A 14,289-nucleotide genomic window follows, 5' to 3' on the forward strand; every position below is an offset into this window, starting at 1 on the left:
CCTTCCCTCTCTCCTGTGACAAGGTCAAAATCTGGGGTTTCCACCTCCCAACTAAATAAACTGGGGATCTCTAGATTTCCACATTGACAGGCATCTAGCTGGTCCAGTGGATATAGCACCAGGCCTGGAGTCAGGAAGACCTGAGTTCAGATACAGTGTGAGTCATTTACTAGCTGAGTGACCCTGAGCAAGACACTTCACCCAGTTTGCTTAAGTTTCCTTATTACTCAATTGAGCTGGAAAAGGAAATGGCAAACCACTCCAGCATCTTTGCCAAGAAAACCCAGAACGGTCATGAAACACTGGAAACAACTAAACAATATATAATAAGAGTTTATACTTCATTATATACTTCATAGAACCCAGGTTCATTCCATCATGAATCAATATTTACACATTTAGAAGTAAATAGGTTCTCTTAACGGACTTGAAAAAATTATTTCCCTCCAGTAGTTTCACATTGCTCCTAAAATTTTGTTCTTAAGGAATTTTCTTATTCCTACCTCTGTCATTGGAATAAAGATCCACCCAAATAAAGGATCTTGGGCTTCAAATTAGTGAGATCTGAAAGGACATAGTTCTACTGTGTTTTCCTTTATCTCTATTCAAGCTTGGACTGTGCTAATGTTTTCTTTCCCGTTTCAGTTTGTGGATGGTAAATTATGCTTCCTTGACCCTTGCCATATTCTGATCATTCCACCCACCCCCACTCTCCAGTCCCTGCTATGGAATTAACAATGGATTCTTTTGACTCTTACAGAAGGAATTAAGGACTCTGCCAAACATAGTTCAGGAATGTAACTTATTTGCTTTTTGTGTACGGTAAAAGGAAGTAGTGAACACATTTTTACCTTTGGTAGAAATAAAATAGAACAAGAAATACTTTGAACACAACTATTGTTGATAAAAATATAAAACTTTCCTCTGCCATTATGATTTACCCTATGTTGTTTTGTGAATTTACTTAGCTAGATAGTGTCAACATGGAATCTAGAAGTCCCCAGTTCATTTAGTTTGGAGGTAGAAACCCCAGGTTTTGACCTTGTCACAGGAGAGTTTTCTCCCTAAGAGAAGGTCCTACTTCACCAGTCTCAGGCTAACCATAGACATCCTGGTAGTTTGGGTGGAAATAGCTAATCCCATCCAATATTAAGTATCTCTTTTTTCCCAATGGTTTCTCCCCCTAAAGGCTAAAGCCCTTTACTGAGGTGGCCCAGCCCTGGTCTGGGTCTTTCCCTTTTGTGTCCATTGTAAAGCATCAGCCCCTCACTGTTATTCCTGTCTGGAACTCCTTTTCCTTTCTTACCATTGTAAAGTCAATCAACTGTTCCTCTCATCCTCAGCCCCCATGTTTTACCTAGAAAGGTATTTAAGCTCCCCAACTTTAATGGTTCTTGGGAAGTGTCATTCTCTTATGGTTGGCATTCTCAGGGGTCAGTGACCAGATTGGCCAGAGTTCAATCCATGGACTCTGTGCAGTCATGTACAACGCACAGCTCTGTGTTGAGGTTTACTAGCACTGAACCCCTTTTGCCCTTGTTTAAAGAGTGGTTTTGATTATTTAATAGTTCTGTGTTTTTTCCCAGTTGACAATAGAACTCTGAAACGGAAGCTTTTGTGGTCTAATGGAAGGAATACTCAATTTATTGATAGAAGACCTCACTTTCAGACCTAACTCTGCCACCTGTTAGCTGTATTACTTTGAGCAAGTCATTTCTCTCTGTATCTCAATTTACTCATCTGTAAAATTAAAAAAAAAAATTGAACCAGATGATTTCTAAGATTCTTTCTGGCTCTAAATGTAGCAATTCCACTATTTTCAAATGTAGATATATATCTATGGCATACATCTTTACCATGAGAATTTGCTAGGCAATTTAACAATAGACCATCCTTACCATAAAGATCAGTAGCTGAAACTGCCTTACTGTAGCCAATCCTTATAATTTAATAGTTATACACAGTTAGGATTATAGAGTGTAGTAATACAGTGTATGTGTTCTTTAAAGACAATCAGATTGGAGTTTTTGAACTTCCAACAGGAAAATGGAAAGTTATTAGGAGCCATGCAGATGAAGAAGGAGAAGGTGGAGCACAAAACATTTGTGTACTGTCTTTACCAACTGTTGTCAAACGCTAACTAAGAAATTGGCGCAAAATGATGCTTAGCAAATGGAGTCCTGATACTGAAGCCTCCCACTGACTTCACAAACACTTAGAAAGGAGAATTAGAGACTGAGAGAAAAATGGGTGGCGTGTTAAAGTCTAAGGGAAGGAGAGCCTAAGGTGAGAAGAAAGACACAAAGACAAAAAATGTTATGACATACAGTAGTCAGACATCAAGTTAGCTCTGGTGGAATAGAGCTTCTGTGGTGAAGAGCTTCTGTGGTTAAGAGCTCTGATTGTAAGAACTAGCTCTTAGTTTGACATACTGGTGTTTTTATTGGGGTAACAACAGTGTAGGGGCAAGGGAGAATGATAATTAGACAAGTGGTCTGATACATTAATATTATGAGGGGATCTCACAGGATACAAACTGCTAGATCCCAAGATAATAGGTGTAGCTAAGGGCCCAAATCAGGAATTCATATGGCTGAAGGCATTTAAGTTTGTTTGATACATTTGTTAGCTGATTGTTATTGGCAAAACAAGGAGACTGAGATAACTGGCCAGTCTTCCTTAGGGAAGGGCTAGGAATTTGACAAGGTTAAGGTTTAATTTAATTCAAGGTTACAAAAACCAATCATAAGAAATATCATGATAGTCAACTTTTTGAGTACCCCTAAAATATCATCAAGATTAGTATATGTCTGGAAGCCTACAGATACTAAATTGGGAAACAAAGTGCTATCAAAGCAAGAATATTGAATTTGGAATCATAAATTTGAATTCTGGCTTCATCACTTATTACCTTTCTGACCAGGGGCAAGTAGTAGTAGTAGTGATAGTCTCTCGGTGATTGAGAATGACTATTATCTTTGTGCAGTTTCATCTACGGTGTACCCTCATGTGGCTTTGGAGTCCAAAGGCTGAGGCGCAGAGTTTGTGGCACACGGGGCATGGGATGCCAGTTGTTACGGGAGGTGCCGTTGTGGCCTGGTGTCGGCGCTCACGCGCAGCGGCAAGACGTCGACGTCGCTCATCTTCAAAGGTGGTGGCGACATGGTTAATGTGGGTTCGCCAGCTGCTTCTGTCAGAGGCAGCGAGTTCTAGTTGCTTTGGTGGGATGCCAGCCCACTTCAAGTTGGACTTTAGCTGATCCTTGAATCTTTTCTTTGGTCGGCCTTGTTTCCTGAGTCCAGCTGACAGTTCACTGTAGAATATCTGTCTTGGTATTCGCTGTGGGTCCATGCGGATGACGTGTCCAGACCATCGTAGCTGGGTTTTGAGGACCAGGACTTCGATGCTGGTGGAGTTGGCTCTGTTGAGGACTTCCTGGTTGGTGATTCGGTCCTGCCATCGGATCCTCATGATTGACTGGAGGGAGTGTTGGTGGAATTGCTCCAGCTGTTTCATGTGCTTCCGGTACAGTGTCCATGTCTCACAACCGTACAGGAGCGAGCTGAGGACCACTGCGTTGTACACTTTGAGCTTCATCGCAGTGCTTACACCGCTGTGTTGGAGGACTTTGCAGAGCAGCTGCCCAAGTGCCTGGCTGGCCTTTTGGATCCTGGCATTAATCTCATGGTCTAGGGACCTGTCGTTGGCGATGGTGCTGCCCAGGTACTTGAAAGTGTTGACGATAGAAAGCTGCGTGCCGTTGATTGTAATGCATGGCTGGTTCGTTGGCCTCCCTGGTGCAGGTTGTAACAGCACTTCTGCTTTGCTGAGGCTGATAGTCAGGCCAAACAGTTTTGTTGCGGTGGAGAACCTGTCCACAATGGTTTGGAGATGATTTTCTTGGTGGGCCAGGAGAGCACAGTCATCTGCAAAGAGAGCTTCCAGGATGAGTCTCTCTGTTGTCTTTGTTTTTGCAGTCAGGCAGCGAAGGTCGAATAGTGAGCCATCCAGTCGGTATTTGATGTAGATGTCCAGGTCTAGATCCATCACAGCATGTCGTAATACTTGGGTGAAGTACAGGTTGAATAGTACTGGAGTGAGGACACAGCCTTGTTTCACGCCATTGGAGATGTTGAAGTGATCGGAAGTCTCTCCACCAGATAGGACTTCCCCTCTCATGTCGACATGAAAGAGCTGGATCAGTTTGATGCATTTTGCTGGGCAACCGAGCTTGCTGAGGATCACCCACAATGCATCCCTGTTCACCGTGTGGAAAGCCTTTGTCAGGTCTATGAAGACAATGTAGAGGCTCAGGTTCTGCTCAAGGCATTTTTCCTGCATTTGCCTCACTATGAAGACCATGTCAATGGTGCTGTGATCTGGTCGGAAGCCACATTGTGATTCAGGCAGGTTCTACTCTGAAACAGATGACAGGAGTCTGTTGAGTATAACACGGGCGAGGATCTTTCCAGCAGCGGAAAGTAGTGAGATGCCTCTGTAGTTGCCACAGGCTGCTCATGAGCCTTTGTTCTTGTATAGGGCTACAATGGAGGCATCTCTGAGTTCTGGGGGCATGTCTTCCTCTTCCCATATGTTGGTCAGCATTATGTGGAATGCCTGGAGTGCCTTTCCATTTAAGGCCTTGTACACCTCGGTTGGGATCCCGTCTTTACCGGGTGCCTTGCCTGTACTCATTTGTTTAATGGCTTTTTGGACTTCCTCTATTGAAGGAGGGACGTCAAGTTGTTCAATGGAGTGGTTTTGGGGGATCTGGTCAAGGGCGCTTTGGTTGACTGAAGAGGGTCGGTTGAGAAGCTGACTGAAGTGTTCTTTCCACCTGTTGCTGATGCCTTTTTTATCTTTTATGGCTCCCAAGGGCAAATCTCATCTGAAAATTCCTTAGATGAATAAAACTGAAGATCCAGTCCCTAAACCAATTGTTATTCTTATATGGTCTTTATTTAAAAATAAAACAGAACAAAACAAATAAACATTTATACTAAGGGTTTATTATGAGTCAGGCATTATGTTATACACTGAGTAGCAGCATTAATAGTACCAGCAGTTACTGTTACTACTTATTGTTTTTGAGAGCCTAGGGGTAGAGGATTGGGGAGAAGGTACTAGATTCAAGACTGGATTAAAAGCTAAATTCAAACTCTGCTTTGACGTGTGACCCTAGGCTAATCACTCAATGCAGTTTATGTGGTCTTCAGAAGCCTTATAATCTTCTTTTTCTCTCTTCTGCCATGGAGAGGGAGCAATGTTTGCTTATAACATAAAACTCCTCACCTCTTGTAATTTACTATATGAATATGTGAATTCATTTTATGTGAATTCACTTAAATGGAGTAATTTAAATAGAAAGTTTGTAGATAAATTGCAACAATCCCTCTCTATCAAGGGGTTTTGAGGGCTAAAATTTGATCAGACTTTTTTATATTATAATGAGAAGAGGAAAGATATGGATATGCAAGTATATTGGTTTAGGACTATGTTTTCCAGAATACTGAATCTCCAAGTATAACTGTACATTATAGATGTTCCCAGGTATATGTTTCCCATGAGACCATGTGCAATAATCCTTGCAGCTGGGATTTACAGATAGGGGAAAGAGGATAAGGCTTAAGTGGAGATTTTCTACTTGAGTTGTTGACAATACATTTAGAACTGAACAGTTTCTGAAAGTTCAGGGATAACATCAAGGAACTGAGGACACTTAGAAAGTTCTTGTGATTCAACTGGGGAAAGAAAGAAGACATCTGAATCAAAGCTACAAACTTGTGAGACTATAATCCCTGGAGAGGTAGGGAACATGTCTTAAGGAAATTAGGAATCTCCCTTACTGACTAGCATAGTACAAAGCACACACATAATGCTATGGCACTTGACAAGTTTTCTGAATTTGGATTAGTTTAATTTATCATGACAGAGAAAGCTAGTTAACAATGGAGTCAGAAAGCTTGGTCTCACATTTTTATGACCCTAGGCAAATCATTTAACTTCTGCCTGCCTCAACTTTAAAATGGAGATAATAATAATATCTACCTCCTGGGACTGCTGTGACGATAAAATGAGATAATATTTGAAAAGTACTTATCATAGCACCTGGCACAAAGTAGGCACTTTGTTTCCTTAATTCTTTCCTTCTAGCCTTGACGTAAACTATTTCATGGTTTATTGGTTTTCTTGATGCTTGTCAAATATGCAAGGCAGATTTGACAAAGGAAGGGTTGTCCAACCAAAGAGCCAGGACAGTCTCCCTCCCCACCCTCCCTTTTAACTTAAACTAATGGGATCTAGTGCTTGTGAAAACCTCACATGAACCAAACAACATTAGCGAACATGTGATATGTGCAGAGCCTTTTCAAAAGGAGCTGCTCTGTTCCCCCTCTTCCCAGGATACTTTTTGCATGCCCCAACCCCTCTGTCCAGCTGCCCAAAGCAAGCACTTCCTCCCTCATCTCTCTCTGGTAATCTGGGGCTCACAGATAGTTTTAATTTGCCCTCTGGGCACTCTAACTCAGAAAAGGTTTGCCATTGGGAATAACACAGATAGTATCTTTATAACAAAGGAGCTACTCTCTAAGTGACAGTGAATTTGGGGGCTACTCTCAGAGGCTCATGATACCAGTGTGAAAATGTAAATGTGATGTTGTAAGTATTCTTTAATGTTTCAAGTATAAAACCTAAGAACTTTTTTGTGAGTAAATTTCCTAAAGAGCTTCTTTGATGTCATTTCTTTTCTTCATTAGGAGCATGTACAGGTTGTCTTTGACTGTTTCCTATCTGCTTACAGTGTGGTGAAGAAAACCTTTTGATTGACTGCTGATCCAGAATGCATTCACAACGTGTTAACCATCCAATTTATACTCTTTTCCATCATGGCATGCAAGTGAGGAATGAAAAATACTGTGTTCTTTCATGTAAGGGAGTCCTTCCCTTACCTGGTTGCCATGTGGCCTCAAACATGTAAGAGTTTAAAATTTAGATTTTATGCTAATATGAGAATTCTATAGTAATATTGTGGTTGCCGATTTAAAGATATTATAACTAAAGTCAAAATGGCATTTAGTGGCTTTATTTACAAAGAGGTGGAAAGAGTGAGAGTGGGAAAATGTAAGAAGCAGGTAGAAAATTATGTAGCCTATCACCCTAAGCTATTGCTCTGGTGTGGGGCTAAGCCCCAGCAGGGCTTCATCACATCATTAATCCCCACGTGAATTTTCCCATAATTCTCAGCCAGAAGTCCAGTGGTATCTTCAGAAACGGTTCTACCAATGCAGCCTCCTCAAGGAAAGGAAGGCCTCTCTGGAACAAATCTCTTCAGAAGCCAGGAAAGAAAAGCCAGCTACTCACCCAACCAAAGTAAAGTCCTCCAACACCAAAGTCCAAAGGAGAAGATCTAGGAGCAGTCCTCCAAGAAGCAGTCCAAAAGCCAAAGTCCAAAGTCCCTTAGTAAGTTCAAGACGTTTTATAGTCCTTTTTCCATGTCATTTCCTGTTCCTTCTTCCATTTCATGAGAATTGATTGAAGTCTTTCATTTTGCCTAGCACTGCCCAGGGGCAGAGCATGGCCTCTGGAGTTGTCACCCATTTTAGTGACTTGCAAACACTTTTACTTAGTGTTAAGTAGGGGTGCTTAAGTACTTGATTGATTAACTTAAAAATTGCTGATTGATAGACAAAGAAAATTTGGTTCACTCTCTACAAACACATGGCACTTTTGTTTTTCCTATATTTGTTGTTTTTCTTCTTTCTTGCTCTCAGGTAAAGGAATATTAGAGAAAAAATGATCTTGTGAGTTTAGAAAGATGAGGAGCTGCTTGAGGTCCAGCTGCTGAGCCCAGTAAAGACTGAGGAGATAGGGAGCCAGTGAAAATCCCCAGTCAGGAGATAAAGTTCAAATGATTTGCTCAAGGTCACAAAGCCATTAAGTAGAAGACTTGAGATTTGAACATAGATATCTATGGCTTTATGCAAGAATAACAAAAAAAAAAATTTTTAATCAGGGGTCTTTAATCTGTCTGGGGAAGCCTATTTACTCCTTCTTAGAATAGTATTTTTTCATGTATGAATAATCAATAAATATTTATTAAACACTTGTTATGTGCCAGGCACTGTGTTAAGTTTGGGGGATATAAAAGGAAGTTTGTGACAGTCCCTGACCTTAACAAGTTATATACAAGATATAAAAATCAAGATATAAAGATATAGATATAAGAATTACATATCTATTTGATATATATGGGGAAATGTCAGAGAGAAGACAATAGAATTAAGAGTTGTTGAGAAGACTTCCTGAGGAAGGTAGGGTTTTAGTAGAGACTTAAAGAAAGTCAGGGGAATACATTGAATTACAAAGGAAAACAGTTATATGGAAATGCAGTCATGAAAAAAAATCTTTTTCAAGTTCCTAGACAAGTTCCTAGGTTAAGAATCTAATCTAAAGGTTGGGGCCAGAATGGGAGGATGAGCTAGCCAGAACAACTGCTACCCCAAGGGCCAGGACATATTTATCGACTGGCTCATATATAAAAAGAATTTCCAACTTTCTCATAAGGAAAAATAGCTGTTTTTCACTTTCCTTTAAACCTTGGTAAAGACCTGTTTGAGATCTGTGAATGCCTGGGGAAGAAATTTGGGGTAATCATGTTGACAGTAAATTTTCTGAGTACACTGGGGAGGGCACACTGCTACTAGCTTTTAAAAATCTAACAGAAGGGGCAATCAATGACTTAGTAACAGAATCTTTGCTCAGCCAGTTATAGCTGAGTGACTTTGCTCAAGTCATCAAACTTTTCTCAGCCTTGTTTTTCTGACTTGTAAAACAGGGTACTACTGAAATCTTACTTTTCCATATCAAGGTCATTCTAAGGCTCCAATTATCCCATGTAATGAATTATACAATGCTATTCAACTATAATAAATAATCAGCATGTATTTGTTAAACTCTTACTAAATGTCAGGCAATGGTACAGGAGAGGCAGTATAATGTAGTGATTAGATAGTTGATCTTAGAACTAGGAAAGCTTGGGTTCAAGTCCAACCTTTGATATTGGTTGTGAGACTCTGGCCATGTCACTTAAACTTTTAGTGTCCCAGAAAACTCTTTAAGACTGTAAGTTACAGAGAAGATGCTGACCAGAATTGACATGGGAAGTTTCTTCATTTGAAATATCCCTATACTAATGAAAACCAATATTAGGGGCAGTTTGGTAGCTTAGTGATTAGAGAGCCAGTCCTGGAAATGGGAGGTCTTGGGTTCAAATGTAGCCAGAGACACTTCCTAGCTATGTGATCCAAATTGACTAGTCCTTAGAAATTATATTTCCTATTGATTGTAAGACAGAAGGTAGAGAAAGAAAGAAAGAAAGAAAGAAAGAAAGAAAGAAAGAAAGAAAGAAAGAAAGAAAGAAAGAAAGAAAGAAAGAAAGAAAGAAAGAAAGAAAGAAAGAAAGAAAGAAAGAAAGAAAGAAAGAAAGAAAGAAAGAAAGAAAGAAAGAAAGGAAGGAAGGAAGGAAGGAAGGAAGGAAGGAAGGAAGAAAGGAAGGAAGGAAGAAAGAAAGAAAGAAAGAAAGGAAGGAAGGAAGGAAGGAAGGAAGAAAGGAAGGAAGGAAGAAAGGAAGGAAGGAAGGAAGGAAGGAAGGAAGGAAGGAAGGAAGGAAGGAAGGAAGGAAGGAAGGAAGGAAGGAAGGAAGGAAGGAAGGACCCTGGGAAATATAAATTCTATAACAGAAAATAAGCATTTATTTAAAAAAAAAAAACCTCCTGCTCTGAAGGAGCTTATATTCTAATAGAGGAGATAACATGTCCATATGTCCAAAATCAAGTATATGGTATATATTATGTAATATATACCATATATATACATACATGTACATATATAGACTAATATATATGCATAGTATCTTCTCCTACTTGTATTAATTCCTAGGAAAATGAGTATTCTTTTTTTTTAAACCTTACCTTCTGTTTTAGAATCAACACTATTTATTGGATCCAAGGCAGAAGAATGATAAGGGCTAGGCAATGGGGAATTAAGTGATTTGCACAGGGTCACACAGGGAAGTAATTGAAGTCAAATTTGAACCCAGGACTTCCTACTTCTGGGCCTGACTATCAATCTACTGAGCCACCTAGCTGTACAGAAATGGCTATTCTTGACTGAGGATACTCTAGAAGTATCTCCTAGTTCTCCTAGAAGTATAGTTTATAAACCCTTCTCAATGTGCTTGCCTTTAATAATTAGCTAGTAAAAATAATTAATTCAAAGTAAAGATATTTATGAAATAACATTATAAGCCCAATAATAATAAAACTATCCCTGTTCCCACAAACCTCAGTGCAGCCTCTTCCATAACATAGCAGGAACCAGTAATGTCAGCAGGAAGAGTGGTTACCCCTCATTGAGTGCCCTAATACAGAAGCACAGTTGGGGAACACATGTGGCCTAGGTATCTTCACTTCTCTGGCACTGGGGCCCTGGTGTTCCTTCCTTACGTGCTGCATCTCTGCTTAGCAGGTCACTCAGCTGGTGTCCTGGGCTTGTTCATCTGCTGCCCAATTCTCCACAGCTTGGGTTGGCTCTATCCACAGAGCTCACATTTCTTTCAAAGCTATAATTAGTTGGAGCATAAAAGAATTTTTAAAAAGTCATCCATTTTGACCATGTAAAATTGAAAAAACAAAAATCTCTAAGTAAAGAAAATAATTGAAGATAGAATAAGAAGAGAAAGCGTAGTGTAGGAAAATATTTGCATAAAATATCACTAGTAGGAATATTATATACAAAATATATAATATAAATTAAAAAACCAGATACCAATTCCTAATAGATAAGCAGTGAAAGAGTTTTGAACAAGCAGTTTTTGAAGGGACATTTAAAAAATATAAATGGTCATGTAAAAAACATGCTCCAAATTACAATTAGGAAGAAAAATGCAATTTGAAAGTTTTGCCCCTGTAAATGAGCAAAACTGACCTGCCCAAACATGGGAACAATTCGTGATGGAGTTTCTGTGGGGAAACAGAAAAAGAATATATTTTTGGTGATGCTATGAATTGATCCAACCCTTCTGGGCATTAGTTTGCAATTATTCAAGAAGAGTTATTAAATTGTCCATATGCTTTGATGCAGAAGTTCCATGTTTCAGTAGTGTATATATATATATATATATATATATATATATATATATATAAACAAACATACCAGGAAGTCAAAGGCAGAAACAAAAATTCAACAAATAGCAAAAAAAGATTCCCCCTTGCACTCTTCGTGGTAGCAAAGACTCAGAAACCAAGTAGGTATCCATTAATTGGGAGAATGAATGAAAAGACTATGGTATGTGTATGTTATGGATATTACTGAAGACAGAGACTGGATCTGAAGTCAGGAAAACCTTAATTTTTTTTTCTTAACTTTTTTTATTTTAGAAAATTTCCCATGATTACATGATTCTTGTTGTCTCCCTCTCCTCTTCCCTCCCCCATCCTGGAGCTGAAAGCAATTCCACTGGGTTATACATATATTATCACTAAAACCCATGTCCATATTATTCATTTTTGGAACAAAGTAATCTTTTAAAACCAAAACCCCAAATCATATGCCCATATAAACAAGTCATAAATTATATGTTTTCCTCTGGATTTCTATTCCCACTGTTCTTTTTCTAGATGTGTATAGCATTCTTTCTCATAAGTTCCTCGGAATTGTCCTGGATCATGGCATTGCTTTTTGTAGCAAAATTAATCATATTTTATTGTCCCACAATATTTCAGTTACTGTGTATAATGTTCTTTGGTTTTGCTTATTTCACTCTGCATTAGTTCATGTAAGTTTTTCCAAGTCTTTTAAGAAATCCATCAATTCATCATTCCTTATGGCACAATAGTACTCCATCATCATTATATACCACAATTTGTTCAGGCATTCTCTAATTGAGGGACACCTCCTCATCCTCAGTTCAAATCCTGCCTCAGGCTTTTATTAACTATATGACCCTAAGCTAAGCAAGTTACTTAACCTTTATGTCTCAGTTTCTTCATTTGTAAGATGGGAATAATAATGGTACCAGCTACTCAGAGTTGTGAGGATAAAATGAGGTAATATTTATAAAGCATTTTGTAAACATTTAAGCACTAGTTATTATCATTAAGGAGAAATTATTTTTTAAAAAGGATTTTAGAGAGGGAAGATGTGTAACAACTGATGAAAGGTGAAATAAATAGATTTTTAAAACACAGGTTCAATGAATTCAATGAATAAATGAATAATATATGAATAATGAATAAATGAAAAAATAAATGAAAAAATAATTAAAAAGAAATAGAACTGAATAACTGAGGAACCAATGAAGGTTTCAGAGAACAGGCATTGAAATATATCTTCTTTCTTAAGGAAGAGAAACAGGCAACTTCTAGACCAAAGGATTGTATACATTATCAGATTAACTGGTCAATCTATCAAATAACCTTGCTTATGTTTTTCTTTTTTTGGCACAATAGTCTCACTCTGGAGAAAGTGATTGAAACAACTGAGATTTAAGAAGAAAAAGTAGAGAAAACGCATTTTAAAATGACTGTTCTTTAGAAGATATGTAAAATGGAGATTTGAACCTTAGACTTCAATCCCCAGAAGTCCTTGGTACTTCCCAGAATTCCCTATAATCTCACCTGAGTCTCCACCTGGGGCGAGATCACAATTAGTATTTAAACTGGTAGCAATGCCAACTCACCCTCTTCTATGCTCTATGCTCGGCTCTCCATTGCAATGATGTAAGTAAGCTTTTGAATGGGCTAATCAGCCCTAGGCACATGGTTTTTCTTATTTGTATTTCTTTATTCCTTGATTTCTAATAATCCTTAATAAACCCCCCAAAATGTAATACTTTTATTAGAGACTAATTTAATTTTTTAAGATATCAGAGAGGCATTGAGCCTATGTGATCAGGCTGTGACATAAAACAAAAAAGAAGAATCAGAATAAAAGATGCCATCAAAAAAAATATGATCCAAGAAACCAAGGTTATATAGCCATCATGAGAGGTGATCAATGAATCTCTTCTGGGCTCCACTATCTGCTCATAACATTGAAAAGAAGCAGAGAAGCACTAAATGATTACTTTTTAGGGATTTTTAGGGATAAAAATTCATTTTATTGAGAATCTTACGAAAAGTAATGAATAAAGTAGGAATGAAGGTGACATTGAATTACCAGATCTCGTACTGTATTGTAAAGTAGTAAACCTCAAAAGTATCTAGTCAGGAAATGAAGGAAATATTCTTGAGTACCGAGCTGTAACCAAGGCAAAGCAACAGAGACTTCAGGGTGCCAAATTTAGAGGGCACCAAATTTATAAGATATCGATAACAGTTGCAGTGCTCAGGAGTATAAAAATGAAAACTTGACACTTAGTAATAATAATGAATTACAATAGGAAGCTACCAGATGATGGGATGGAGTGAGTTTCTTTCCTAACAACTGACATCCCCACGTGGCATCCTAAGAAGTGCCCTTGCACTGGTGGCCTAGGGTCTCTATCAGCCCCACACATTTCTGTATACTTGCATCTTGCCTTAACTGAAGATGGGTTTCATATCATTTTCTAAGAGTAGTGTTTTGGTGGTTGATCCAGGTACAAAAATTCCTCATTACAGTTCTACTTGAGGACATCTTGGCAATAAGAAAACTTTTTAACTTGTGGACAAAATATTTTCCTTGGGGAATGTATCTTTTAAATTACAATGGAAATCAATAGGACAATATGACTGGCCTTACAAAAAAGTTGGCAGGAACACATCTCTTTTATTAATTAAGATAGACCTGTATCAATGATATTGCTGAGAGAAATATCAAAGAAAGGGTGAAAGTCAAAGTCATCTAATTGGCTTTTGGTGACAGAATGCAATCTAAATCTAAAAGTAGCTCTACTTACAAGCAAAAGAGAATTTCATCAAATTTTAGATATGAAAGGGACTATGGAGAAGATAGTATGTCACAGCAGATAGAGCATCTGACTTGCATTTAGGAAGACATGGGTTCAAATACTGCCTCTGTTACTAAAACTTATGTGACCTTGGGCACAAGTTGCTTAGCCTTTTATCTCAGTTTTCCCATGTTTAAAAGGGGGTTTGACTCAGAGGTCTCTAAAGTCTCTTCCAGTTCAATAGTTATGTTTGTCTGATCTTAGAAATCATTCAGTTCAATCCTCTCATTGTATAGATAATGGTACTGTGAATGAGGCAAGGAAAATGTATTGCTTAATTTTATAAAATCACAGAATCACAG

This window comes from Monodelphis domestica, chromosome 1 (assembly GCF_027887165.1).
Source record: "Monodelphis domestica isolate mMonDom1 chromosome 1, mMonDom1.pri, whole genome shotgun sequence".
In the NCBI taxonomy this organism is placed as follows: domain Eukaryota; kingdom Metazoa; phylum Chordata; class Mammalia; order Didelphimorphia; family Didelphidae; genus Monodelphis; species Monodelphis domestica.